This window comes from Mus musculus, chromosome 5, assembly GCF_000001635.26.
Source record: "Mus musculus strain C57BL/6J chromosome 5, GRCm38.p6 C57BL/6J".
Taxonomy (NCBI): domain Eukaryota; kingdom Metazoa; phylum Chordata; class Mammalia; order Rodentia; family Muridae; genus Mus; species Mus musculus.
The window spans coordinates 109,752,343-109,780,235 of NC_000071.6; the positions used below are offsets into that span (position 1 = coordinate 109,752,343).

Sequence of the window (27,893 nt, forward strand, 5' to 3'; positions counted from 1 at the left end):
GTATTGGGGTGAGAGAAGAATGAAGCCAAGCAAAGGTTCTGATTAAGGCTCAAAGTTTAATAATAAGGTTTGCGTTTATAAAGGGAAAACCTACAAAACCCATCCCCCTCTTCAGCTGCAGTATGTTGTAGAGCAATGTCAGTGCAGGCAGCCAAAACAGCTAAGTTCCCATGAGAACCTGCACCTCAACAAAGACAGATGTCTCTGTCCTGGGTTGTCATGGCGAATGTTCAAGGTCTGCTTAGTCTGCCCAAGGCTGGGAAGGTTAGAGCTGGGCCTCCAGGTTCTCCCAGCACTCCTCAGTCTCCACCTGTTACAGGGCAAGGTTGACAGACCCCACCTTGTACCTTGAACTCCCAGCCCAGCGGCCAGGCTTTCCCTTCCTAGAAGCCCTTTCTACATAATCCAGACATTTTGTACTCTTTGTCTCTCTGTTTCTCTGTCTCGATCTCTCTCCCCTTTCTTCCCTCTCCAGTCTTTCTCCCTCCTTCTCCCTCCACTTCCCCTCCCAATCCCTACTCCCCTGCATTTTTCTCTCCCAGCTAGCCTTGCTGGCTTTTTCTCCCCACCTCTGCTCCTTATTCTCCCACCCCATAACTTCTCTGACCTCCTTGGGACCAGTGAACTCTCTACTTCCTTGGGATCAGTGAATCCTCTAGAGAGCTACCCCTAATAAACCGGAAAATACTCTAATTTCACTTGGGTCGTGTCCTTCAGGCTGGGCTTAGGTAAAGTGCAGCTAGTTTTCAGCTGGTAGGTATGTGAACCCTGGGAGACAAACAGGAACCAGATAACAAACCTGTGGAGCACTGCTGTTAGCCAGCACACCTTCCTCCGTGGGAAGGTGAACACACATTCGCACATAGAACTGTATTAGTGAAGGTTCTCTAGATGAACAGACCTGATAGGAGGAATCTAGGTATGTACAAAGTGGATTTATTGGAATATTTCACAGGCTGTAGTCCAACTAGTCCAACGATGGCTAACTTAGCACGTGTAGGAGTAGGAAACCTAGATGTGAACGTATCCAGACTCCTTCAATAAAATCCCAGTGCTTCCTTTCTTGAAGGAAATCTCTGCCTTGGAATTGACTCCTATTCTCACCTTGCTGACCGGGGAGGGGGGCGGCATCTTTCTCAGTTCTTTCATCTTGTCCTGCATTTAGGCTTTTCCTATAGTCAAACTGACTACATGTGGAATTAACTAAAACTGAAAGATTTTGGGTACTGAGGAGGGTTTTTTTTATTATAGCTTTTTGAACTGTGAAAACACTTCTTTAATTTGGATTTTTTTTTTGAGGTGATAAGACCCCCCTTTACTCTAGGCCACAGCTTCTGGTGGCAGCCTACATAGAGAAAGGACACTGAAGATGGGAGCTGGTTCTCTTTGTCTACTTACCTTACATCTGGCTAACAACTTCCTTCCTTCCTTTTCTCCTGCTTCTTCTTCTTCTTCTTCTTCTTTTTTTTTTTTTTTTTTTTTTGTGTTTGAGACAGGGTTTCTCTGTGTAGCCTTGGCTGTCCTGGAACTCACTCTGTAGACCAGGCTGGCCTCGAACTCAGAAATCCACATGCCTCTGCCTCCCAAGTGCTGGGATTAAAGGCGTGCCACCACTGCCTGCTTGCTTTCTTTCTTCTCTCTCTCTCTCTCTCTCTCTCTCTCTTTCTTTCTTTCTTTCATTCTTTCTTTTCCTGGCATTAAAAATCCAACTTCATTGAAACTCCAGTATATACTGAAGACTGAGACATCCAACCACATTTACTGAACCACACTGGATTCTTCAACTTTCCATTGGTAGACAGCTGCTGTTAGACTGTGAGATATTAAGATAAATTCACTTTCAACATGCATACAGAGATTCATTCTATCAGTTCTGTTCATCAAGCGAATCTTTACTAAAATAGCTGTGTGTGTGCACAGGTTTTTGTTTTTCATCCTTCCCACTGAGAAAGATGTGCCAGCTAACAATAGTGCTCCACAGTGTTTGTCATTTGTTTCCTGCTTTTCTCCCAGCTTGTCTCAGACCTACCAGGGGAAAAGTAGCTGTAGTTTGCCTGAACCCAGCATGAAGGCACAAAACAAAACTCTTGTTTCCTAAAACCCCTCTGTAATTGATAATATTCTGGGCACCCTTCTCCTGTGAGACAGATTAATAACGCCACTACAACTTGAGTACTGGGCTATGCAAGCCATCTACCTTGATTCCCAGAGGAAGAAGTGTCTATTAAGTGCAGGGAGGGGAGCTCAGGCAACCTCTGAAGTCTCCACCTGGTAACACAAGGCCACTGCACACAAAGGGGAGAAGCAGGCAACTAACTGAGCAGTGGAAGCTGGAGTGTTGAGTCCTCCCTGTGGCTGGGTGAGAAGACAGATGGGTGGACAGTTGGAGGGCAGTCACAAGTGCTACTGAAAAGCAAATCTCTGTAGAGAAAGAAAAGGTCTGACTTGGTCAGGAAACACTATGCTGTGTCCCTTCAGCACACTCTAACTCTAAGGGAGGTGTTCAAGACTCACTGGCTAGTCAGGGCCTCCAGGCAGACCTGCCAGGCAGACTAGGTGTGGTGTTCTCCTGGATGCCATGTTGCAGGTTCAGTCCTGTGGCTGAGTAGGCTTGAATGGTACTGTGAGAGATGCCCTGAATGCTGATGTTGGGTGATGGGAAGTGAGTTCAGGCAAGCTCTGAAATTGGGGAGTGGTTAGCACACACTCACTGTCCACAGTCGGGAAGAGCAGCTGGGTAGGCATGGGGAGCTGGTGTGTTGGGTCCTCCCTGGGGCTGGGTGGGAAACTGGTGAGTTGTGGCTGCCTGGGAGGTCTTTTGTGGTTCTAACAATTCTCAGGAACCAGAGGTGGCCTCTGAATAACTTCACTTATTGGGGGCTGAGTCTGTACAAAGCATTTCCATCAGCGGCTCGTGTGTAGAAACATCCTTGACAGGATACCAACCTAGAGAGGCCTAGTTTCTCTAGTGTCTTTTAAAAGTTCTGTGCTTAGCATTTGACATTTAGGTGTAAGATCCATTTGGAGTTAATTTGTGGAGGTTGTAAAAGGCATCTCATGTATTGGGTAGCAATCCAATCTTAAACTCTGATGTGGAAGAGTATAATCAGTGATGGAAAGGATTTACCAATTCTTAGGAGATGGTAAGGTAGAATTTAGATGAGGGAGAACTGCCTCTAGAACATCCCACAGGTAAGTAGTATGCTAACCAAGCCTGTTAGAGATTAAGATACTAGGATACAGATGTTTGTTCACCAGGACTGTTCCTAAATTTGGCTCTAAATCATGATAAAGGATATACCCCTTATTTACAACCAGCTACCAGGCCAATCCTCATATTAAAGAGCAGGCCTCTAACAAGCTGCTCAATGGGACATTACAGGATCACAAGCAACAGTAAGGCTTGGTGAGCCATAAAGGTCTAATTTTCTTGAGAAATGCATAGTTCTGCCACATGGGCAAGATCACACTGGTCTTGAAAGTCTATGAAAAAAAGACAAAACTGTTGTGTTGAGGGCTGGCCTAATCAAGCATACTTTTCTCTGAGGCCCTCATATATGATGAATGATAGCTTTTTCTCAAACCCAGGAACAAGCTTGGCAGAACCAGTAACAATCTGGGGCCCAGGCCTTGGGAGCTTTCCCTAAGGCCCTTGTCAGGAGCCATAATGGGACAAGCTAATAACTAGCAGGCTGATGCTGGCTGCTGGGGATTATTATATAATCTGGGACATGTGCATCCTTATTAATCAAGGCTGTGAGGGACTCATTTTAGGAAAGATGCCTGCTATTAATATGCTTTTCCATTTATTATTAAAGGTATACAACAATTACTAAGTAGTAGCACACCCCTCAGGAGCAGATCTTTGCAGATCCACGAAGATGGACTCTCTCTCTCTTTTTTTTATTTAAGAAAAGTTTTACTAATGTGTTTATATCTTGGCGACATTATTTCAACAAGTTTTAAAGGCAGACAGACTAGAATAGGCTTTAAAGGAACAAATGAGGGTTATACAATTAAATTATTACACAGATCTAAGGGGTTTACTGAGTAACTACAAGGCCCAGAAAACAAATTAAATCTGAAAGATTAGATCCAGTATTAGCACCTACAGTATCTCCAAGTTCAACAGCTTCATTCATTCCTTATGTTTCCTAACTTCTCCCAAACACAGTGCTCTCAAATTCCTAAAAGAAAGAACATAAGAAATTCCAATACTAAGAGAGTATAGAGATAAAGAAGAGCTGGAAAAATTAACTTTAACTTGCAAGTTACACGGAAGCCAAAACTTACTGAGTCAATCAAAAGATTTCTGTGCCCTGAATACTGTATGTGAGGTTATAAATCAGAGTTTATAAGTAGGTTACAAATTAGCAACATACTGCATTATTTCTACCAATTTTTTCTCCTAAGTTATACTTGTAACAAAACTAGAGTTAGGTGCTTAGGACACTTGCTTCCTCCACACCCGGGCAGAGCTGGGGCAGGCGGAGCTGTTTACTTATCTGTGGAATGAACAAGCAACACGCACAACATCTCCCCAACATCAAGAGGTAACGCACATTAACAGAAATGCTTTCAAAGAAACAACCGGAATTGCATTAAATACTGCCTTAATAATAACTGCAACACTAAAACAAGTAACATATATTATTCTCTCAAGGAGCATCTGAAGTTGAACAGCAGAAATCAATCTGAAGATCAAGTCAAGGCTAGTAGCTTGGGGACTCGGGCGGCGGATCAACCGGACCACAGACACACACACCCTCAAAGCCTGTTACTAATCTGGGGGAGGGACTGAGCTAAGACATGACTTGTGGGATCATAAAACCACCTAGGAAACTGACCCAAGGGACAAGGAGAACCAGTGACACTGGTATCGGGTAAGAAAACGACTCTATCTTGGGCTGGCCAACTGCCTGTGTTTTAAATGGCTTTGAATTTATAAAGAGAATTGCTTCCTTTATTTTCTTGGAAACAAATCAAAAGATCACAGAGTCCTACACAATTGGGAGACAAAGTGGATGCTGAGTGACGAGCGGTCACTCCAGGTGTGGCACCGTGGCTCTGGCAGCAGAGACAAGAGAATAACGCTCTGGAGAGGAGGTAGGGACACTCTGCCATCGGCCAGTGGATAGACGAAGGTTCCAGCTGGAGGCAGGACCTGTAACTCTGTGTTTTATCTTCCACTGCTCACACCTCTGTCTTCATAGATGGTGATTTCAATAACTCGAAGTCCTCTCTCAATGGGGTCTGTTAGGAGGAGGCCTTGGGGAGCATATATCTTCGCATTCTGTTCTTGAATGTATTTGGAGACTTTCTTCAAGACCTTCTCATAATGAGTTTCCATGCATAAGAAGATAGTGTATGCTGTTAAACAAGCCAAACAGCCTTCAAGATATGACTGGCCCCCAAGTTTCTCTGCTTCTGCATAAAGGTTATTTAGAGTTCGAACTGTTTCTTCAAACTGCTGTCTGTCAATCCTGTTCTCCAGCTCCGCGGGGAACTTGGTCTGGAACTGGCAGCGTGTGCCACTGCTGTAGTCTTAATGAACACCTTCCTGGACACAGGCGCCTGCTGCGGCCTCATGGTGAGGACAGAACCCGCACCTCTGCGAGTTCGGGCAAGACACGGGGTCAGATGGCCTGCCTAGAGCCGGCTCTCAGGCCCGGCCCTCCAGCCCTTAGGAGCCACCCACCGCCCAAAGACGCCCCAGGCATCCCCCCTCGCTGATCCCCTTCACTCATGGCTGTCACAGAGGGCCTCCAAGATACCCAAGCCCAGGACACGCGCCCTCCCACATCCTGGTTGGGCCAGATGTACTCTCTTGTAGTGATGTTATACAGACAACTAGATGACTTAAGTCTTAATGATGATCCCATAAGAAGTCCTAAAATTATGTCTCTCAAGTGTCACCAGTTTATTGCTCTTAGATGGTAACCAGACATTCTCCTACTCAGAGTACATTCCAAGAGGTTGTAATATAATTAACAAAAGGTCATAAAAAGAGAACTAATGATTTATTATAGGTGCTAGGACAGAAGATAAAGTATTGACTGGGTTTATCTATACAGAACTTCACTTATAACTTAGTCATGGTTTTAAACCTTCAGTGAACCTGTGGAGCTGAGACAGGTGATGGATGTTTAGCCAGATAATCACTCCTAATGGATATGCAGGGAAACATTCTCTGTTGTAAACTTCTATTTCAGTTTATGATTTGATTTTCTGTGTGAACTTTTGATGAACTTTGTAACATGTGATCATGTATTCTGAAAGATGGATAAATACTGAGGACAGAGAGATGAGAAAAGAAAAAGGAGAATTTTTTGCCTTTCCGCACTTAGACTAGAATTTTTTGCCTATCCCCAATTAGAGAATTTTTCACTTTCCCCACTTAGGATCTTTTTGATTTTCCTCTTAGATAACTTTCATAGGAAACTTTTTTTTTAAAAGATTTATTTATTTATTTATTATATGTAAGTACATTGTAGCTGTCTTCAGACACTTCAGAAGAGGGGGTCAGATCTTGTTACGGATGGTTGTGAGCCACCATGTGGTTGCTGGGATTTGAACTCTGGACCTTCGGAAGAGCAGTCGGGTGCTCTAACCCACTGAGCCATCTCACCAGCCCCATAGGAAACTTTTTACAACTTAGTAATGAATGTTATAATAGCTTTTCTAAGTGTCCCTCCCTTTTTCTTTGAGATTTTGGAATAGCAGGCTGAAAGTTAGAGCCCAGCAGTTCCTGCTGACATAGAGCAAAGTCCACATTGCTTAATCCTCCCCTGTTAGGCTACCTCAGCCAGCAGTCTTTTACCCTCAGAAAGAGCAAGAAAGATTTTAGGACTTTTTAGACATCATCAGTAGCATTTCAGTACAGTTAGACAGCTGGAAAGCCCCAAAACCCTCAGTCTTTAAAGCCATTACCAGACTCCTATTCTGTAACTCCACTACTACCCCACCCCAGGCTAGTAGGCTCCTGGCAGACCCTGATGTACTGAGAAACAAATGGAGCTCCTTCTTTAAAGCCAGGAATATGCTTATGAGAGCTGGTAATGGTCTGGGGTCAGGGACATTGGAGAGGGGTGGCTTCGGATTTTGAGAATACAGTTCTTCCCACAACATGGGGCTGTGGTTTTCAGTCCTAAATCCATTGTAGACTTAGTCAGTAATGTTTTTAAGATGCTGTCTTAGTCAGGGTTTCTATTCCTGCACAATCATCATGACCAAGAAGCAAGTTGGGGAAGAAAGGGTTTATTCAGCTTACACTTCCATACTGCTGTTCATCACCAAGGAAGTCAGGACTGGAACTCAAGCAGATCAGGAAGCAGGAGCTGATGCAGAGGCCATGGAGGGATGTTCTTTACTGGCTTGCTTCCCCTGGCTTGCTCAGCCTGCTGTCTTATAGAACCAAGACTACCAGCCCAGAGATGATCCCACCCACAAGGGGCCTTTCCCCCTTGATCACTAATTGAGAAATTGCCTTACAGCTGGATCTCATGGAGGCATTTCCTCAACTGAAGCCCCTTTCTCTGTGATAACTCCAGCTGTGTCAAGTTGACACAAAACTAGCCAGTACAATTGACCCCTTGTCAACTTGACACACAAACACATCACTAGTAAGCCTCAACCCTTACATTCTTATTCATCCCCAGGGTCTAAATAACTTTAAACATCCCACACTCTTAACATATTCTTCAATTTTCAATCTCTTTAAAATATCCATCTCTTTTAAAATCCAAAGTCTTTTTACAATTAAAAGTCTCTTAACTGTGGGCTCCACTAAAATATTTTCTTCCTTCAAGAGGGAAAATATCAGGGCACAGTCACAATCAAAAGCAAAAATCCATCTCCAACCGTCCAATGTCTGGGATCCAATTCATGATCTTCTGGGCTCCTCCAAGGGCTTGGGTCACTTCTCCAGCCATGCCTTTTGTAGCACACATGTCGTCCTCTAGGCTCCAGATGCCTGTACTCCACTGCTGCTGCTCTTGGTGGTCATCTCATGGCACTGGCATCTCCAAAACACTGCATGATCCTTTCAGTCCTGGGCCGTCAATTGCAACTGAGGCTGCACCTTCACCAATGGCCTTCCATGGCCTCTCAGGGTGCCAAGCCTCAGCTGCTCTGGATGACCCCTTTATGCCTTCAAAACCAGTACCACCTGGGAGACTCTTACACATTACCAAATCCAGCCCCAGCACAAGGTCCAACCTTGGCTATCTCTGGAAGACAGCCTCTGTGCTTTCAGAAAACACTTCCCAGATGATGTCACCTCAATGATGCTGGTCTCTTCTTAATCACCCCTAATTTCTTAGCTCCAGCTAACCAGCATCAATAGTCCCAGTAATGCAAAGTTTTTGCTTTAGTAGTTCTGCTATCTGGTTAATCACAGCTGATTCTTCAGCCCCAGCTAACCATAACCACAGGTTCTTCACAATCAAAATTGCAATGGCCCTGAAAAGTCTTTTATTTTCCCTCTGAAATTTCACAAGCCTGGCCTCCATCTTCTGCACTGTTTTCAACATTATCTTCCCAGTTCCTACACAATATCTGACAGAGCTGTTAACACCGAATGAATCTTCAAGCCCAAAATTCCAAAGTCTTTCCACAGTCCTCCCCAAAACATGGCCAGGTTATCCCAGGAATACCCCACTCTGCTGGTACCAATTTGTTTTAATAAGGGTTTATATTCCTGCACAAACATCATGACCAAGAAGCAAGATGGGGAAGAAAGGGTTTATTTGGCTTACACTTCCATATTGCTGTTCATCACCAAAGGAAGTCAGGACTGGAACTCAAGCAGGTCAGAAAGCAGGAGCTGTTGCAGAGGCCATGGAGGGGTGTTCATTACTTGCTTGCTCAGCCTACTCTCTTATGGAACCCAAGACTACCAGCCCAGAGATGGTCCCACCCACATGGGGCCTTTCCCCCTTGATCACTAATTGAGAAAATGCCTTACAGTTGGATCTCATGGAGGCATTTCCTCAACTGAAGCTCCTTTCTCTGTGATAACTCCAGCTGTGTCAAGTTGACACAAAACTAGCCAGTACAGATGCCCTGAGTATTGCCTCCTGAGTTTGTCCCATTGTGTGAGAGTTTCTGATGACTTCATAGAAGTTTCCCATTTCTTTCTGTTTTCCACTGTAAGTAGTATACAAGGTTCTATTGTTAGGAAGCTTACTTGGTATAAGACAACTTCTGCAAGGCCTCCCCACCCCAGCTTCTATACTTTCTACCTTCTACTTTTCCTGTCTTTTTCATCCTCTAGGACTTTGTACTTAGGGACCTGTCACTGATGTTGATTCATATCAGTATTATAAAAGCCCCATCACTGTACAAGCCCCCAATAGTTTTCCTTCCTCCTTCCCATCTCCGGCTAGGTCAATTACTCCTTAACCTTATTTTGCACTATAAAGCTCAATTTCGGCAAGCCAAAAATACATGTCTAGCCAGAAATACCCTGTGAACATGAGCACATACCCAGCTGGTAGCAGGTTATTCAGTTTTGCAAGGTGACACAAATTAAACTTTTGTGGGTATAAGTTCATTCATCAACTAGCACCCCTCTGTCAGAATACTTGATTAATTGCACATACAGATGTGTTCGTTGTACCAAGCAACCTTTCCTGATAAGCACCTACCAATTTGATACCATCTCTCCAAGAACCATTTTAAGTCTGTATTGATCAGACACAGCTTCCCTATTTTAAGTCTCTGTTTATCAGACATAGCTTCCTCAGAACAGTTATGCAAGCAGGACCCATAGGTTTACTCAGTGTGACTGTAGCTGTTTCTCTAGGGATATGATTACGTGTCCCAAAATACTCAGGAATAATGGTCACATCTGGAGGATCGACATAGGCAAAGAGAGGCAAAGAGATTTTTGCTCCTTGAAAGAGTATTGAGAAAACTCACAGAATCATTCATAGAGCTTTCAGCCTACATGATTGCAGCCTTTCCCATGATCAACAAGGTGAAAGTAAACATTGCTATGAGTATTAACATAAGCATAGCAAAAGCAAGGAGAGCTTGTAGCACATGTGATCTAGATAATAAGCATAGAAGCCACCAAATTCACCCCAGGTCTTTGCCAAGTGGGAAGGGATTTTCATGGGCCTTGCCACAGGAGAGTCCTATCAGTGAAGCGTTCATATGCTCTTCCCTACAGGGCCACTGCCAGAAAAGGCTTTATCACACTGCTTATATTTCACAGCGTTTCTTTCCAGTATGTGTTCTTTTATGTATATGTAGAGAACTGTGATATACAAATTTTAGGAACAAGCAAAATAAACATGTTCTAAGTACTCCCTTTTTTATTATTGGACTCCATTTAATCATAGAATGAAACTACGTTCAAGTTCCTAAGCTATAGGGGAGCTGGAGACTTCCCAATAGCTGAATAGCTTCTGTTACTCATCTTTTCTTTCACAAAATATAATCACTATTCTTAACCACACACACACAAACAAACAAATGGATATGATTGGTTAGACTGTAACACCTATATTCTGTATCCATTAATAGCCGCCAATCACATAAAGAAAGCCCCTATCCCTAAGTGCTGATGGGTGGGAAATGTATCGGTAACTTGGAACACGTTTGTGGTTTTCAAGATTAAAAGCTTTGTTACATGGGTTGCAGTTCAGCTCCTGACTATATTCTACAGTCCTGATTGATCAGTAGTGGCTTGTTTATAATAAATTCTTGTCATCTTCATTGACCTGGTGTTGGAGTTGTACTGGACTTAAGTGGACACATAACACAAAGGCTTTATCCCGTTGCTTATATGCATAGAATCTCTCCAGTATGAATACTTTCATGATGAAGAAGACTATAAAATGTGCAGACTTCACCATATTAAACAAGTTCGTGGCGTATGTATGCATTCTTTCTGCCTTTGAAGATGACTTTGATGTGCAAAGGCTTTACCACTTTGATTACATTCATAGGGTTTCTCTCCAGTATGTGGTTGGGTTTTTTTTTGTAAAGATTTATTTATTTTATGCATATAAGTACACCAACATTGATCTCTTCAGACACACCAGAAGAGTACACCAGACCCCACTACAGATAGCTGTGAGCCACGATGTGGTTGCTGGGACTGGAATTCAGGACCTCTGGAAGAGCAGTCAGTGCTCTTAGACGCTGAGCCATCTCTCCAGCCCAGTATGTGTCCTTTTATGTAATTGGTGATGACTGTAACATGCAAAGGCTTCACCACATTGACTACATTTATAAGGCTTCTCTCCAGTATGAATTCTTTCATTCCTCTGAGGATGACTGTGATATGCAAAGGCTTAACAACATAGAGTATATTCAGAGATTTTTCTCTCCAGTATGATTTTTCCTGCCTGCAAAGATAATTGGCACATGTGAAAGCTTTGCCACATTCATTACACTGATGAATCTTTTTCTCTGTATGAATTAATTTTACAATTAGGTTTAATGGTGAAGAGGAATCACATCTTAATGTTTCATCACTTTGTTTACATTCATGGTTTCCCCTAAATTTTGGGTTGTTTTGTGTCTTTGAAGATATCTGTGATAGTAAAAGAATTTATTACATGGCTCGCATTTTTGAAATTTTATTTTATTTTTAATTCATTTTTTACACTCTATATTCCATTCCCTGCCCCCTCATCCACCCTCTGACTGCTCCACATCCCACACCTCCTCCACACCCCACCCCATCTCCACATGAATACCCACATCCCCCACCCCACCTGACCTATAAACTCCCTGGGGCCTTAGGTCTCTTGAGGGTTAGGTGCAGCATCTCTGAATGAACACACACCTGGAAGTCCTCTACTGTATGTGTGTTCGGGACCTCATATCAGCTGGTGTGTGTTGTCTGGTGGTTCAGTGTTTGAAAGATCTCAGGGGTCCAGATTAATTAAAAATGCTGGTTCTCCTACAGGATTGCCCTTCTCCTCATCTTCTTTCAGCCTTCCCTAATTCAACAACAGGGGTCAGCTGCTTCTGACCATTGGTTGGGTGCAAATATCTGCATCTGACTCTTTCAGCTGCTTGTTGGGTCTTTCAGAGGACAGTTATGATAGGTCCCTTTTCATGAGCATTCCATAGTCTCAGTAATAGTGTCAGGCCTTGGGACCTCCCCTTGAGCTGGATCCCACTTTGGGCCTGTCGCTTAACCTTCTTTTCCTCAGGCTGATGCCTTTGATCTCAGCACTCATGAGGCAGCAGCAGGTGTCCCTCAGCAACATGGATTCGAGAATTGTCTGCTCAATGAATTCCAGGACAGTCAGTACATACATTAAAACCTGACTCAGCAGTCATGGATTGGTGTACTGCACCCCACCCCACAATACCACCTGCCTCCTAAGAGGTCTACTCTGACCTGAGACACACACATGGCACATACTCTCACCCCCATCTGCTGGAACCCTAACAAGCCCACTAGTCATGGGCTCTGCCCTGCCCTATGGGAGCTCCATCCTCCTTCTGGTCTGCACCTACACCTGCAGTGATGATTGGTGCACTGCACTTAACCCCACCCTATGGCTCTGCCTGCCTCCCAGAAGGCCTACTCAGACCCTGGACACATGGCTCTACCTACATCCCAGAAGGCCTGCTCCAACTCAGATAACCAGGCCAGCCAACACCACTGAAAACCAGATGGCTAAAGCAAGCACAAGAACATAATCAATACAAGCCAATGTATTATGGCACTATCAGAACCCAGCTCTCCTACTACAGCAAGCCCCGGATATCCTAACACCTTAAGAGCAAGACTATGACCTTAAACCCCATCTCATGAAGATAATAGAGGCCTTGAAAGAAAATAAATGATTCCCTTAAAGTAATACAGGAAAATATAATTAAACAGGTAGAAGAATTTAAAAAGGAAACAAATCCATTAAAGAACGGCAAGAAAATACAATCAAACAGGAGAAGGATATGAATAAAATGGTTCAAGTCCTAAAAATTAAAATAGAAGCAATAAAGAAAATGCAAACAGAAGCAACCATGGAGATAGAAAACCTAGGGAAGAGTCCAGGAATGACAGATGCAAGCATCACCAATAGAATATAAGAGATGGAAGAGGGACTCTCGTGCATACAAGATACCATAGAAGAAATGGATGCATTGGTTAAATAAAATGTCAAATGTAAAACATTCCTAACTCAAAACACTTAGGAAATTTGGGACACTATGAAAAGATCAAACCTAAGAATAATAAGAATAGAAGAGGGTGAGGATGCCCAGGACAGAAGGCCAGAAAACATCTTCAACAAAATCATAGAAGAAAACTTCCCCAACCTAAAGAGATGCTTAACCTAAAAAGAAGCTTAGAGAACACCAAAGAGATTAGACTAGGAAAGAAAGTCCTTCCTCCGCATAATAATCAAAACACTTAATGTACAGAGCAAAGAAAGAATATTAAGAGCTGGGCTGGAGAGATGGCTCAGCAGTGAAGGGCACTGAATGATCTTCCGAAGGTCCTGAGTTCAAATCCCAGCAACCACATGGTGTCTCACAACCATCTGTAATGAGTTCTGATGCCCTCTTCTGGTGCATCTGAAGACAGCCACAGTGTAGATATTATAATAAATAAATCTTTTTAAAAAAAGAATATTAAAAGTTGCAAGGGGGAAAAAAACAGGCGGGTGCAGTGGCACACGCCTTTAATCCCAGCACTTGGGAGGCAGAGACAGGCGAACTTCTGAGTTCGAGGCCAGCCTGGTCTATAAAGTGAGTTCCAGTTCAGCCAGGGCTACACAGAGAAACCCTGTCTCAAAACAAACAAACAAACAAAAAAACAACAACAACAACAAAAAAAAAAAACCACCAACAACAACAAAACCTGCAAGGGAAAAAAAGCTAAAGGCAGACCTAACAGAATTACACCTGACTTCTCAAAAAAGACTCTAAAAGCCAGGAGATCCTACACAGATGTCTTCCAGACCCTGAGAGACTACACATGCCAGCCCAGGCTTATACAACCAGCAAAACCAAACACAAGAAATTAATCATTTCACAGCAAAACTAAAAGAAGAGAATGACAGACAAACACACATACCACCTCTAATATCAAAATAATGGGAACTAACAAACATTTGTTATTAATTTCTCAGCATTAATGTACTCAATTCCTCAATTAAAAAAAAAAAACCACAGGCTAACAGACTGGATACCTAAACAGGATCTATCATTCTGCTACATGCAACAAATATACCTCAGCAACAAAGTTAGACACTACCTCAGTATAAACGGCTGGAAAAAGGTTTTCTGCACAAACAAACCCAAAAAACAAGCCGGAGTACCTATTCTAATATCTAACAAAATAGACTTTCAACCAAAAGTTATCAAAAGAAACGGGAAGGACACTTCATACTCATGAAAGTAAAAATCCACCATGATGATATCTCCATTCTGAATATCTATGCCACAAAATGCAAGGGAACCCACATTCATAAGAGAAACATTACTAAAACTCAAATCATACATTAAACCAACACAATAATAGGGGAGGACATCGACATCCCACTCTCACCAGTGGACAGGCCATCAAAACAGAAACTTAACAGAGAAAGAACTGTTATAAACCACATGGATTTAACAGCTATCTACAGAATCCTTAATCCAAAAACCAATAAATGTGCCTTCTTCTCAGCACCTCACAGAACCCTCTCTAAAACTGACCATATAATCAAAACTCAACATATACAAGAAGATTGAAAGAACCACATGCACTCGATCAGATCACCATCAATTAAGGCTAGATTTCCACAATAAGAGAAACAACAGAAAGCCCACATAGTCATAGAAAATGAATAACTCAGTACTCAATGGTTACTTGATCAGGAAAGAAATAAAGAAAGAAATTAAAGACTTTCTAGAATTCAATGAAAATGAAGGCACAACATACCAAAACTTATTTGACATACTGAAAGCAGTGATGAAAGGAAAAATTCATACCACAAAGACCCTTCATGAGGAAATTGGAGAGATCTCATACTAGCAACTTAACAGCACACCTGAACAAAAAGAAGCAAACAAACCAAAGAGGAGTAGACAGCAGGAAAGAATCAAACTCAGGCTGAAAGTCAATTAGAAACAAAAAAATCAATACAAAGAATCTGCAAAATCAAGAGCTGGTTCCTTGAGAACAATCAACAAGATGGACAAACCCTTAGCTAAACTAAATAAAAGGCACAGAGACAGCATCCAAATCAATGAAGTCAGAAATGAAAAGGAAGCATCACAACAGAAATTGAAGAAATTAAAAACCATTAGGTCATACTTCAAAAGCCAGTACTCCACAAAACTGGAAAATATACATGAAATGGATGACTTTCTAGACAGATACCACAGAACAAAATTAAGTATCAAGATCAGGCAAGATCAGGTGAACAATATAAAAAGTCCCATAACCCCAGCTTGTTTCTTGGGACCATTTGCTTACAAAAAATTTTTCCAGCCTTTTACTCTGGGGTAGCATCTGTCTTTGAAACTGAGGTGGGTTTCCTGTATGCAGCAAAATGTTGGGTCCTGTTTATGTAACCAGTCTATTAGTCAATGTCTTTTTACTGGGAAATTGAGTCTATTTATATTAAAAGATATTAAGGAAAATAAGGTGATTGTTGTTTCTTGTTATTTTTGTTGTTAGAGGTGGAATTATGTTTATGTGGCTATCTTCTTTTTGGTTTGTTAAAAGAAGATTATTTTCTTGCTATTTCAAGATACAATTCACAGACCAAATGAAGCTCAAGAAGAAAGAAGACCACAATGTGGATACTTCGGTCCTTCTTAGAAGGGGGATTAAAATACCCATGGGAGGAGATACAGAGACAATGTTTGGAGGAGAAACTGAAGGAATGGCCAGCCAGTGACTGACTCACCTGGGGATCCATCCCATATACAGTTACCAAACCCAGACAATATTGTGGATGCCAGTAAGTGCTTGCTTACAGGAGCCTGATATAGCTGTTTCCTGAGAGGCTCTGCCAGTGCCTGACAAATACATAAGTGGGTGCTCATAGCCATCCACTGGAGAGAGCACAGGTTCCCAATGAAGGAGATATGGAAAGTACCCAGGGAGCTGAAGGGGTTTGCAGCCCCATAGGAGGAACAACAATATGAACCAACCAGTACTCCCAGAGCTCCCAGGGACTAAACCACGAACCATGGCTTGTGGGACATCAATGAGAGGAGAGGCCCTTGGTCTTGTGAAGGCTCTATGCCCCAGTGTAGGGGAATGCCAGGGCAGGGAAGCAGGAGTGGGTGGGATGGTGAGTAAGAAAAGGGTGGCTGTGATAAGGGGTTCAGAGGCGAAATGAGGAGAGGGGATAAAATTTGAACTGTAAATTAAAAAAAAAAAAACCTAAGAAAAGAAAAAAGAAAAAAGTCCCATCACCCCTAAGGAAATAGAAGCAGTCATTAAACCCTCCCAAACAAAATTGAGCTAATACCAATACTCCTCAAACTATTCCACAAAATAGAAATAGAAGAAGCTTTGCCAAAAAGTCCTTAGTTTCTTTCTTTATTCCTTCCTTGACCAAGGTATCATTGAGAAGAGTGTTTTTCAGTTTCCATGTGAATGTTGGCTTTGTATTATTTATTTTGTTATTGAAGATCAGCCTTAGTCCATGGTGATCTGATAGGATGCATGGGACAATTTCAATATTTCTGTATATGTTGAGGCTTGTTTTGTGACCAATTATGTGGTCAATTTTGGAGAAGGTACCATGAGGTGCTGAGAAGAAGGTATATCCTTTTGTTTTAGGATAAAATGTTCTGTAGATATCTGTCAGATCCATTTGTTTCATAACTTCTGTTAGTTTCACTGTGTCCCTGTTAAGTTTCTGTTTCCATGATCTGTCCATTGGTTAAAGCGGTGTGTTGAAGTCTCCCACTATTATTGTGTGAGGTGCAATGTGTGCTTTGAGCTTTACTAAAGTTTCTTTAATGAATGTGGCTGCCCTTGTATTTAGAGCATAAATATTCAGAATTGAGAGTTCCTCTTGGAGGATTTTACCTTTGATGAGTACGAAGTGCTCCTCCTCTTTTTTTTTTTTTTTTTTTTTTTTTTTTTTTGATGACTTTGGGTTGGAAGTCGATTTTATTAGATATTAGAATGGCTACTCCAGCTTGTTTCTTCATACCATTTGCTTGGAATATTGTTTTCCACCCTTTCATTCTGAGGTAGTGTCTATTTTTCTCTGAGATGAGTTTCCTGTAAGCAGCAAAATGTTGGGTCTTGTTTGTGTAGCCAGTTTGCTAGTCTATGTCTTTTTATTGGGGACTTCAGTCCATTGATATTAAGAGATATTAAGGAAAAGTAATTGTTGCTTCCTGTTAACTTTTGTTGTTAAGTTGGCATTCTGTTCTTGTGGCTGTCTTCTTTTAGGTTTGTTGAGGGATTACCTTCTTGCTTTTTCTACGGCATGGTTTCTGTCCTTGCATTGGTTTTTTTCTGTTATTATCCTTTGAAGGGCTGGATTCGTGGAAAGATAATGTGTGAATTTGGTTTTGTTGTGGAATACTTTGGTTTCTCCATCTATGGTAATTGAGAGTTTGGCTGGGTATAGTAGCATGGACTGGCATTTGTGTTCTCTTAGTGTCTTTATAACATCTGTCCAGGATCTGAAGAGTAGAAGGCAGGAAATAACCAAAATCAGGGGCGAAATCAGCCAAGTGGAAACAAGAAGAACTATTCAAAGAATCAACCAAATGACGAGCTGGTCCTTTGAGAAAATCAACAAGATAGATAAACCCTTAGCCAGACTCACTAGAGGGCACAGGGACAGCATCCTAATTAACAAAATCAGAAATGAAAATGGAAACATAACAACAGATCCTGAAGAAATCCAAAACACCATCAGATCCTTCTACAAAAGGCTATACTCAACAAAACTGGAGAACCTGGATGAAATGAAAAGTTTCTAGACAGATACCAGTTACCAAAGTTAAATCAGGATCAGGTAAATGATCTAAACAGTCCTATATCCCCTAAAGAATTAAAAGTAGTCATTAATAGTCTCCCAACCAAAGAAAGCCCAGGACCAGATGGGTTTAGTGCAGAGTTCTATCACACCTTCAAAGAAGATCTAATTGAAGTTCTTCACAAATTATTCCACAAAATAGAAGCAGAATGTACTCTATACAATTCATTCTATTAAGCCACAATTACTCTGATACCTAAACCACAAAAAAAAACCAACAAAGATAGAGAACTTCAGACCAATATCCCTTATGAATATCGATGCAAAAATCCTCAATAAAGTTCTCGCTAACCAAATCAAAGAACACCCCAAAACAATCATCCATCATGACCAAGTAGGTTTCATCTCAGGGATGCAGAGATGGTTCAATATACGGAAATCCATCAACGTAATCCAGTATATAAACAAGATCAAAGACAAAAACCACATGATCATCTCATTAGATGCTGAGAAAGCATTTGACAAAATCCAACATCCATTCATGATAAAAGTCTTTTAAAGATCAGGAATTCAAGGCCCATACCTAAACATGATAAAAGCAATCTACAGCAAACCAATAGCCAACATCAAAGTAAATGGTGAGAAGCTGGAAGCAATCCCACTAAAATCAGGGACTAGACAAGGCTGTCCACTCTCGCCCTACCTATTCAACATTGTACTTGAAGTCCTAGCCAGAGCAATTAGACAACAAAAGGAGATCAAGGGGATACAAATTGGAAAGGAAGAAGTCAAAATATCACTTTTTGCAGATGATATGATAGTATATATAAGTGACCCTAAAAATTCCACCAGAGAACTCCTAAGCCTGATAAACAGCTTCAATGAAGTAGCTGGATATAAAATTAACTCAAACAAGTCAATGGCCTTTCTCTACACAAAGGATAAACAGGCTGAGAAAGAAATTAGGGAAACAACACCCTTCTCAATAGTCACAAATAATATAAAGTATCTTGGTGTGACTCTAACTAAGGAAGTAAAAGATTTATATGATAACTTCAAGTCTCTGAAGAAAGAAATTAAAGATCTCAGAAGATGGAAAGATCTCCCATGCTCATGGATTGGCAGGATCAATATAGTAAAAATGGCTATCTTGCCAAAAGCAATCTACAGATTCAATGCAATCCCCATCAAAATTCCAACTCAATTCTTCAACGAATTAGAAAGGGCAATTGGAAGATTAATCTGGAATAACAAAAAACCTAGGATAGCAAAAACTCTTCTCAAGGATAAAAGAATCTCTGGTGGAATCACCATGCCTGACCTAAAGCTGTACAACAGAGCAATTGTGACAAAAACTGCATGGTACTGGTATAGTGACAAACAAATAGACCAATGGAACAGAATTGAAGACCCAGAGATGAACCCACACACCTATGCTCACTTGATCTTTGACAAGGGAGCTAAAACCATCCAGTGGAAAAAAGACAGCATTTTCAACAAATGGTGCTGGCACAACTGGCGGTTATCATGTAGAAGAATGCGAATTGATCCATTCCTATCTCCTTGTACTAAGGTCAAATCTAAGTGGATTAAGGAACTCCACATAAAACCAGAGACAATGAAGCTTATGGAGGAGAAAGTAGGGAAAAGCCTCGAAGATATGGGTACAGGGGAAAAATTCCTGAATAGAACAGCAATGGCTTGTGCTGTAAGATCGAGAATCGATAAATGGGATCTCATGAAGTTGCAAAGTTTCTGCAAGGCAAAAGACACCATCAATAAGACAAAAAGACCACCAACAGATTGGGAAAGGATCTTTACCTATCCCAAATCGGATAGGGGACTAATATCCAATATATATAAAGAACTCAAGAAGGTGGACTCCAGAAAATCAAATAACCCCATTAAAAAATGGGGCTCAGAGTTGAACAAGGAATTCTCACCTGAGGAATACCGAATGGCAGAGAAGCACCTGAAAAAATGTTCAACATCCTTAATCATCAGGGAAATGCAAATCAAAACAACCCTGAGATTCCACCTCACACCAGTCAGAATGGCTAAGATCAAAAATTCAGGTGACAGCAGAGGCTGGCGAGGATGTGGAGAAAGAGGAACACTCCTCCATTGTTGGTGGGATTGCAAGCTTGTACAACCACTCTGGAAATCAGTCTGGCGGTTCCTCAGAAAATTGGACATAGTACTACCGGAGAATCCTGCAATACCTCTCCTGGGCATATATCCAAAAGATGTTCCAACCGGTAAGAAGGACACATGCTCCACTATGTTCATAGCAGCCTTATTTATAATAGCCAGAGCTGGAAAGAACCCAGATGCCTCTCAACAGAGGAATGGATACAGAAAATGTGGTACACAATGGAGTACTACTCAGCTATTAAAAAGAATGAATTTATGAAATTCCTAGGCAAATGGATGGACCTGGAGGGCATCATCCTATGTGAGGTAACCCAATCACAGAGGAACTCACACAATATGTACTCACTGATAAGTGGGTATTAGCCCAGAAACTTAGGATGCCCAAGATATAAGATACAATTTGCTAAACGCATGAAACTCAAGAAGAACGAAAACCAAAGTGTGGAAACTTTGCCCCTTCTTAGAAAGGGGAACAAAACTCACAAGGAAGGAGTTACAGAGACAAAATTTGGAGCTGTGACGAAAGGATGGACCATCTAGTGATTGCCATATCCAGGGATCCATCCCATAGTCAGCATCCTAACGCTGACACCATTGCATACACTAGCAAGATTTTGCTGAAAGGACCCAGATACAGCTGTCCCTTGTGAGATTGTGCCGGGGCCTAGCAAACACAGAAGTGGCTGCTCACAGTCAGCTATTGGATGGATCACAGGGTCCCCAATGGAGGAGCTAGAGAAAGTACCTAAGGAGCTAAAGGGAACTCCAACCCTATAGGTGTAACAACAATATGAACTAACCAGTACCCCAGAGCTCTTGTCTCTAGCTGCATATATAGCAAAAGATGGCCTAGTCGGCCATCACTGGAAAGAGAGGCCCATTGAACTTGCAAACTTTATATGCCCCAATACAGGGGAACTCCAGGGCCAAAATGGGGGAGGGGGGGGGGTAGGGGAGTGGGGAAGTGGGTATGGGGGACTTTTGGAATAGCATTGGAAATGTAAATGAGGAAAATACCTAATAAAAAAGTAATTAAAAAAAAGAAGAAACTTTGCCAAATGAATTCTTTAAAACCACAGTGACTCTAATATCTAAACCTCACAGGGACTCAAGAGAGGAAGAGCATTTCAGATCAATTTTGCTTATGAACATTAACGCAAAAATACTCGATAAAATTCTCACGAGAGAAATCTAGGAACACATTGAACACATCATTCACCATGCTCAAGTAGGCTTCATCCCAGGGATGCAGGGATGGTTCAATATATGAAAACCCATCAACATAATCCACCCTATAAACAACCTGAAAAGGAAAAAAAAACCCCACATGATCACTTCATTAGATGCTGAAAAATCATTTGACAAAATCCAACACCCCTTCATGTTAAAAGACTTGGAGGGATGTGGGATGCAAGGCACACACCTAAACATAATAAAAACAATATACAGAAAGCCAATAGCCAACATCAAATTAAATGGAAAGAAACTTGAAGCAATCCCACTAAAATCAAGGACAGGACAAGGCTGCCCATTCTCTCCCTATCTATTCAATATATTACTTGAAGTTCTAAGTAGAGTGATAAGACAAAAGGCCATCAAGTGGATAGAAATTGGAAAGGAAGAAGTCAAGGTATCACTATTCATGGATAACATGATTATATGCATAAGTGACCCCCAAATTCTACCAGGGAACCCCTACAGTAGATAAACACCTTTAGCAAAGTGGCTGGCTACAAAATTAACTCAAAGAAATCAGTATCCTTTCTTTATAGAAATGATAAAGGAGCAGAGAAAGAAATTAGGGAAGCAACACCCTTCACAACAGCCACAAATTATATAAAATATCTTGGTGTAGCTCTAACCAAGCAAGTGAAAGACAAAAACTTCAAGTCCCTGAAGAAAAAACTTGAAAAAGATAGCAAAAAATGGAAAGATCTCCCATGCTCATGGATTGGTAGAATTAACATAGTGAAAATGGACATCTCTCCAAAAGCAAACTATAGATTCAGTGCAATCCCCATCAAAATACCAACACAATATTTTACAGACCTTGAAAGAGAAATCCTTAATTTCTTATAGAAAATTTTGAAAAAACCCAAGATAGCTAAAACAATCCTGAACAATAAAAGACCATCTGAGGGAATCGCAATCCTTGACTTCAAGCTGTACTACATAAAAGATAGCTATACAAGTCATAAAAACTGCATGGTATTGGTACAGAAACAGACAGATTGATCAATGGAATCAAATTGAAGACTCAGAAATAAATCCATACACCTATGGAGACTTGATTTTTGACAAAACAAACAAACAAACAATATAATGGAAAATGGAGAGCATCTTCAACAACTAGTGCTGGTCTAACTAAATATTTGCATGTAGAAGAATGCTCAGGTCCAAGTGGATCAAGGACCTCAACATTAAGCTAGATACACTAAATCTCATAGAAGAGAAAGTGGGAAATAGCCTTGAATGCCTTGGTAGAGGAAACAAATTCTTTTTTGGGGCGGCTCCCTGTTTCTTCCCTTCTCCCTCTTGCTCTGGCCCTGCTTGCTCCAGTCCTGCTCTCTCTGCTCCACCACCCTCACTCTGCCTGTTTACTAAGGAGACAAACTCTTTGATTTTTCTTTCTTTTTTTGAAGACAGGGTTTCTCTGCATAGCCCTGGCTGTCCTGGAATTCACTCTGTAGACCAGGCTGGCCTCAGGAGACAAATTCTTAAAGAGAACACCTGTGGCTCAGGCTCTAGGATCATGAGACCTCATGAAAGTGAAAGTTTCTGTAAGGCAAAGGACACTGTCAATAGGACAGAATGGCAGCCTATGGATTGGGAAAAGACTTTCATTAACCGTACATTTGGCAGAGAGTCAAAAGTATAGAAAATATAGGCAAAAGATAAAAGAAATAAAATATTAAACACCAACAAACCAAATAACCCAATTAAAAAATTGGCTACAGAGCTAAACAGAGAATTCTCAACAAAAGAATCTCAGGTGGCCCAGAAGCACTTAAAGAAATGTTCAACATCCATAGTCATCAGGTAAAGGCAAATCAAAACAACCTTGAGATTCCATGTTACACCAATCTAAATGGCTCACAAAAAAAAAAAAAAAACTCAAGTGACAGCACATGCTGGCAAGGATGTGGAGCAAGGAGAACAATCCTCCATTGCTTGTGGGGTTGCAAATGAACAACTGTGGAGAGCCAATATAACATTTACCATCATAGATGGTATGTGCCTTATGCCACCTAAACAAAGAATAGCTATGTGCGCATGTGGTAAGAGCAAAAGCCCGCCAAAAAGTCACCAGCCCATTTCCGGGGCACCAGTCCATCTCCCAGGGCACTAGCCCAACCCCTGGGGGCTATAGCCTATCCCCAGGGTGCATGAGAATCATGGGTTAAGCTACCAGTCCTAGTTAAACACGTCAAGCCTTAGGGTATTTAAGCCACACACGTTTCTGAGCCTTCTTTGTCTACCTCATTATGTTGTGAAATAAAGTAACCACTGAAGGATCTGTGTCCTGTGTGCGTTCCTGCTGGGCGGGGACAAAAGCTCAGGACAAACAACCACTCTGGAAATCAATCTGACAGTTTCTCAGAAAATTGGAAATACTCCTACCTGAAGACCCAGCTATACCACTCCTGGGTATATACCCAAAAGATACTCTACCATACATCAAGGACACTTGCTTAACTATGTTCATAGCAGTTTTAATCACAATAGCCACAAACTGGAAACAACCTTGATGTCCCGCCACCAAAGAATGGATACAAAAAATGTGGTTCATTTACTCAGCTATGAAAAAGGAGGACTTCATGAATTCTGCAGGCAAATGGATGGAATTAGAAAATATCATCCTGAGTGAGCTAACCTAGATCCAAAAGGACATGCATGGTATGTAGTCACTGATAAGTGAATACTAGGCATAAAGTACAGGATACCCAAGATACACCCCACAGAAACAAAGAAGTTAAACAAGGAGGGCTGAAGTGGGGATGCTTGAATCTCACTTAGAAGAGGGGACAAAATAGTCATAGGAGGCAGAGGAAGGGAGGGAAGTAGTGAGAGAGGGGAGGAGGAAGGGAATGAAGGCCAGGATCAGGTGTGCTTATAGACAGGAGAGAGACCCAGAGGGCTAGGAAGATAAATTAATGATCCAACTACTATCCTCAGAAAGAACTTAGAGGTGTAGATTGTTATTAATAATCACTACCTTTACAAAGAGTTTGGAGATGCAGATTGTTAGTAAAGTTATAGTAAGATATTTTTGCCAGTGACTTGGATGTAGAAAATAATGAGGAAAATTTAACAGAAAAAGCACACTCTTGATAGCTGAGCCAGGGCTTTTCTGAAGTCAGGGAGCAAGAACAATGGCAGCCTGGCTAGTACTAGCAGATGCAACTTGCTTGCCTAAGATGGGTTGGTGATCAAGATGATGACTGATTTTTTATACTCATTTTTGCCCTCAGCTTCCTGATATGATTCAATAAAAAATTGCTAGCACGAGGCCAATTGACCTGTCAGGGTGGGAGATTGTGAATGGCTTGCTTTCTCATGGTATGGTCTCTGACAAATAAGTGTTAGTGAGTATTTTGTTGTTGTTGTTGTTGTTGTTTTTGAGGCAGGGTTTCTCTGTGTAGCCCTGGTGAAGGAAGATGAAATATTTTAACTTGTGAGTTGTTTAGGAGCCCACGCCCCAGCCTGGGGCTGAGAACAAAGCAGAGCAGGCCCAGGCATGCCAGGGCAGGGGCAGGGATGTTGTTAAGACATTCCTAAGAACATCTTCACTGTAAAGATGGAAAGGTATGCAAGGACAAACAGGGCTATATTATCTGAGTCAACACCATCTGGCTGGAACCTCCCCTCAATCTGAGGACAAGCAAGGTTATCTTGTCTGAGTCAACAGCATCTGGCCGGAACCTCCCCTCAGTCTATTACGTGAACAAAGATAAGCCCCAAGCCCACCAGAACAAAGTTCTGATGCCCCTTTTTGCTGACCTGTAATCTTTATGTTAATGTTTAAATGAACCAATCCCGCACCTTTGTCAAAATTCCTCGTACCCCTAACCCTTTGCTTATTTAAAAACCCCTAGCTTCCGAGCCCCAGGGTCGACTCCCCTGCCTCCTGTGTGAGGTACCTGTCGGCCCAGAGCTCTGCCAAAAAGCCTCGTGCGTCTTGCATCAAGAAGGATTCTTGTGTTCGTTGGTGCATCCTGTCCCTGGACTAGAGTGGGGGGTCCCCATATCTGGGGTCCTACACTGGCAGTCCTGGAAATCACTCTGTAGACCAGGCTGGCCTAGAACTCAGAAATCTGCCTGCCTCTGCCTCCCAAGTGCTGGGACCGAAAGCATGTGTCACCACTGCTGGGCTAAAATTAAAGGTTTAAGATTTAGTGTTTAAAAATGAGGTTGAAGCAGGGAGTGGTGGCACACGTCTTTAATCCCAGCACTCGGGAGGCAGAGGCAGGCAGATTTCTGAGTTTGAGGCCAGCCTGGTCTACAAAGTGAGTTCCAGGACAGCCAGGGCTACACAGAGAAACCCTGTCTCAAAAAAACACAAAATAAATAAATAAATAAATAAATAAATAAATAAATAAAACTGAGGTTGACCCCTCTGAGGCTCAAACTCTGGACCTTCAGATTATGAGACTGATGAGCTGCCTACTATGCTAAGGAGGCACCCGTAGTGATTTTTAATGTGAATTAAGTGTACTATAGGTCAGTTCCTTAATGAGGCTATGAGCACAAGGACATCTTGGAAGTGACCAGGAATTCTGGGGTTGTTGGCACTCGCACAAAACAGCTCCAATGTGAGGGATGTTTAATGGTGGGACTGGATGTCAGCTAAGTACTACTCACTCTATCAAGCTGTCAGTTCTTATGGCTGTCAATGTGCCTGCACTGGCTATTTCAAACTTCACAATTTCCTAACACTAAGCATCTTTGAGCTGAAACACAGAGCCCCCATAAAGCCGTGCTAGACTTGTGGTAGATGCTTGCCTAGTGAAACCTTTTCTCTTATTCTTTCAGCCACATCCTTTGAATGTCATTCCTGAGAAAAGACTTATGCATTTGATTCTTCTGATATCACCCAGGCACAGGCAGGAAGGAGGAAGGGCAGTGCTGGCTGCCAGTGGAGAACAGGCCCAGTATTGATGGCAGCAGTGGTGTGGGAGCCTCGTCATTTCTGTTCCTCCTAAGGATGCTATTTTAAAGAAAACTGTTCCTCATGACTGAAGATTTTCACACAGAAGACATAGACCAGCAGCAGGTGTGCCAGTGGCATGTCATGGCATCACTCTCCTCATAGGCATAGGGGAGTTCACACATGTGGATATGATAGAAGAGACTGTTCCTGGGTAGGAGGTGTGAGATTTGCAGTCTCTTGTTTTCACCAGGATCTCTATTTCTCTTCCACAGTACTGAATGACTCGTTGTTTCATTTTCTCTTTGTTAAAGTTTATGGGGATTTTTTCCTGTTGAATTTGTCGAATAGCAGGCAGTATTCCTAGAGAAGTCTATTTTCTAGTGTCACCTTGTGTCCAGGACCTTGTTTGCATGACCTTAAGTAGGACACAAGAGGAAGACAGCACTAAGGATACTGCCTGGTGGCTTCTACTGAACCAATTTCATATAATAAGATGATGATGAAAGACTAACTCTAAGAAAGGTGCTATAGTGTGTACAGTAAATTTCCTTTAAACAAATGTTCACGTGTGGTCCTTATTTTATTAGAAATATTTTATAATCGCTTTATAAATAATTTAATAGTTATATAATATGTATAAATACATTTTAGAAATAAAAGAGTTAAAATAAAAATTAAATTTAAAAAAGTATTTGAGTCATTAATTTAAAAAAAAATTGATTCGCGGTGAATGAGTCTTTGAAGCACATTTTCAGTAGCCTATTCCCAATGTGATCAGTCCTCTAGCTGGAGGATAGGATATGCAAACTCACCCAACTACACATAATTTCCATGACTGCCCTCCCACACAAAAGTGAATATTATGATCTGTACTTTGGATGCTAATTAAAGCATCAGGGTAACATGCCATCTTCTTCAAATACCCATAGAGCCTTTTGCCATCTCAAATAAATTTCACCTTCCTTCTTAGGAAGAGGAGACAAGCATTCTCCCTTTCTGGGGCTGGGGGGGGGGGGGGCAAGAGTTTTGCATTTTGATTCTTTTTTATTATTATTAAAGATCTATTCATGTATTCTGTAGAGTGTTCTGCCTGCATGCCAGAAGAGGGCACTAAGATCACATTACAAATACTTGTGAGCCACCGTGTGCTTGCTGGGAATTGAACTCAGGACCTCTGGAAGTGCAGTCAGTGCATTCAACCTCTGAGCCATTTCTCCAGTGCAGTTTTATTCTTCACATAATTTCACAGTATCACTGTATCCATAATTTAGCTAATTACTTAAATTAAAATTTCTAATAATGAACAAATTTGTAGTAGATCAAGATGACTAGACCGAAGAAATATACATTGCCCTTAACAACAGGTTTCAATAGCATACTCTGTTAACTATGAATGTGTGCATATGAAAGCTGCTCTCTTAATTTGCTGATACAAAATTAATTGTTGAGCACACTCTAGAGAAATAACACTTTTTAGTTTAAGGTTTGCTAGGGCAAACTTCAGGAAATAACACATTGAAAAGTTAGTTTCAAGCCAATCACAAAAGAACTCACTTGATATGCACTCACTGATAAGTGGATATTAGCCCAGAAACAGAATACCCAAGATACAATTTGCAATACACAAGAAAATCAAAAAGAAGGAAGATCAATGTGTGGATACTGCATTCCTCCTT

General features: G+C 41.6%; 1 protein-coding gene and 1 pseudogene across 3 annotated transcripts in view; both read right to left on the reverse strand.

Moving 5' to 3' along the window:
• Positions 1 to 27,893, reverse strand: part of 4930522L14Rik (RIKEN cDNA 4930522L14 gene) — a 61,055-nt gene that overhangs the window by 16,828 nt on the left and 16,334 nt on the right. The window lies entirely within an intron of this gene.
• On the reverse strand, positions 4,867 to 5,604 carry Gm8508 (annotated as a pseudogene).